Source organism: Triticum urartu, chromosome 6A (genome assembly GCF_056163025.1).
Source record: "Triticum urartu cultivar PI428250 chromosome 6A, HENAU_Tu73, whole genome shotgun sequence".
Taxonomy (NCBI): domain Eukaryota; kingdom Viridiplantae; phylum Streptophyta; class Magnoliopsida; order Poales; family Poaceae; genus Triticum; species Triticum urartu.
In genome coordinates, this window is record NC_141878.1 from 601,783,238 (window position 1) to 601,786,423 (window position 3,186).

A 3,186-nucleotide genomic window follows, 5' to 3' on the forward strand; every position below is an offset into this window, starting at 1 on the left:
CACGTCATTAGGTATCTACTCAAGCCAGGTATTAGGCTAGTCATAGTGGGGAGTAACTTAGACTAGTGTCATTCATATGACACTAGTCTATATTACTACCTTCATAGTTGTGAGTAAGGGCATCTCCAACGATAACCCGTAAAAAACCTTCCGCATCCATACGCGGACAGGGGGACCAATCAGTGAATGTAGATGCAGGAGGTCGGCATTCAACGCTAGCCGCATACATTTTAAACTCCTTCTCAAAAACCGCGTGAAATTCATGCAAACACGACCGGATTTCGTACAAACATGACGGATTTCATACAAACCGAAGGAAAACATTACATTTTGGACATATTTTTAACTAAAAAGCTAAAACTATGTGCACGTACAGTCGAGCGAAGCTCCACTCCCACGACACGGATACACTACACTAGTCTATGGCGGGCCGCCGCTTGTCTTCCCCAAGTCCGGCAGCCCAGAATAGCCGGACTGTCGGGAGTCCCGGAGGCATGTTCTTCCCTCGTATCTTCCCTATGTCCGGCTGCGCTGCTCATCGGAGCGGAAATGAGGGTGCTTTAGCGGGCGGAAAGGGGCTTCCGTGGAGCTCAGGCGGTTGCCCAGGATGGTCTGATGTAAAGGAGAACCGGCCGCGTATCCGGTGGTGGCCTTCCTGGGACCCAAGCGGCAGCCTCCCGTGTTCTACTTCTCCTTGATGATGGCAGCGCGCGCAGACGTGCGGGCCACCATCTCGTCCACGTCTGTGCTGCCCTCTTCTTTCTTTGCGTGCATGGCGCGCCTACGTGTGCGTTGACGGTGGATGGCACGGTCGCAGAAACTGGATGCGGCGATGCCCGTGCCGCCGTGCGGTGTGGAGCAACTCGCCACTCCTAATCGAGTTGGCCTGGAGCGGTGAGTTGCTGGACCACGCGGCAACTTAGGGCGTCGATTTGCTCCGTTGGGTCAGGCGTGAGAGGTGGAGCGCAGCGAGCTGCTTCGCTTGTATCTGGCGGGCTCGACGGGTCACCCATCCGGCTTGTATGTCGGAGAACTGCTATTCGGAAGCCATCGAAGGAATGGAGAAAATGGTGAAGGAGGATGGGATCGGTGGAGGGTTGCGATTCTTGACTGGCATCTGGCCTTGTTTAAATAGAGGGCGAACGAAAAGAGCTTGTCCGGCGTTGTATTTGTCGGCCCGCTCAAGACCGGATGTGTGGCCGGAGTAGGTTTCCCCGATTCCACGCGGGTTTAATGGAGGCGTATGAATGCAGCGAGGAGGCGTGTTCAGTCAGGCGTGCAGCGGGCGGCGCCCTCGGCCGGCGCGCTGCTTTAATGGTGGAGGCGGTGAGATGTCGCGTCCGCCCTGAGCCGTCTTCAATGTGGAGTCGCATGCTCTACAACGGCAAAAATGCAGGCACTTGGCGCCGGGCAGGAGCGCGCGTGGGAGAGGGAGGGGTTTTTGGTGGGCCGGGGTGGTCAGAAACAGGGTTGGAATCGGTCCAGACTCTCGCAAACCTCCCCCACCTTTGTCTTCGGTATGCAGGAGAAATCACGTCCGGACAGCTTCCTGGTCCGATACAGGTCGGCGTTGAATGACTTTTGCGGTCCGGACATCGCGGCCCGAACGGTTGCAGAAGGTTTACGGGTCCGCCTTGAAGATGCTCTAAAATAGAAGTATAGTATCTTAGATGATTGTATTTATTAGATTGTAGACTCATTTTTCTTTCTGTTGCGTTACAGTTACATATTATGTTACTCCAGGCATCTTTTTTCTCATTAACTACATGTCATATAAGCAAACTTGTTTGGTAATGCGCTATGTTACTAGCTAACTTACTTTCATTATAACCAGCCTTAGGTCGACAAGCATCATTACTAGTAGTACTTACCATGTTCGTCGACTCACGTTACTCTGGCCCAATTGCAGGAAACTAGTTTTTCTTACCCGAAGAAAGTGTGCGCTTATTTTTCATAGCTAGCATACAAATCAGTGACGTGCCAGCAACACTGTTGTCAAATCCAATCAGCAAAAACTAGATCATGGGTTTTCACTGTCAAGTCCAACTAAATTTCAATGTCTTCAACAAATAAACTGTGTTTGTTTAGGATGTGTGGGATGCTGCCGAGATCTTATCTCGGTGAACACATAATGGCTGGTGTGTTTTATCAATTTTCAGAAATGAAAATTGGGCGAAAACCCCTTATTTTGAAAAGAAAAACAGAGAAAATGTGCAAAGACACACTGATATAGACAAGTACAACCAATTAAGATGAGACATAGATATTTACCCCGGGCCTCAAGATCAGGTACTCGAGAAATCAACTCCATGTTACATTGTTAACGATGCTAACCTTATGCACATGTTGATCGATGGTCTACATGTATTAGCTGCATGAAGTTGCTCATTAATAAATTTAAGCACTACTACTCCCTCCGTCTAGGTGAATAAGTCATTTTAAGTTGTGCACCGTGACCAAAAAGGAGAAGAAAACGAGAGAACTTAGTGTTTATTTGCTAATTAATTGCATTGCATGCAATGAACTAACCACTGTATGTTATGTTTCGTAGTCTCAACATTAAAAGCATGCACACCCCACATCTCTTATTGGTTGATATGTCAAGAAACAAGAAATGATGTACTCCCTCCGGTCCTTTTTAGTTCGCATATAAGATTTGATTGAAGTCAAGCCTCGTAAAGTTTGACCAATTTTGTAGAAAAAAGTGGCAACATTCATAATCTGAAATTAATACGACTAGATGTGTTATGACTTAATATTTCATATTATAATACTTTAGCATAGCAGATGTTGATATTTTTTCATATAAATACGGTCAAACTTTATGAAATTTGACTTTAGAGAATTCTAATATGCAGAGTAAAAATGACCGGAGGGAGTAGAAGTTAATGCACCGCGCCTAAGTGTTTTAGGATTATTTGATTTTCATAAGATGAGTTACACACTTAACGGAAGGAGTACAAGTTTGTACTAGTCAATAGTTAATTTCGCTCCCATTTGTTCAAACGCTCGCCATCCAATGTTGCTGAGGACAAAACTCTCTTCACCCGAAAGACGGGCGTCCTAATCATTAATGGTTACTTAATCATGATGCATCATTAAAGCTAACTCAAGCGAGGTACTAGTATTAATCACTTAGTTTAACCTTCTAACTTAACAAATCTTACCATATGCTCATCGACTCAT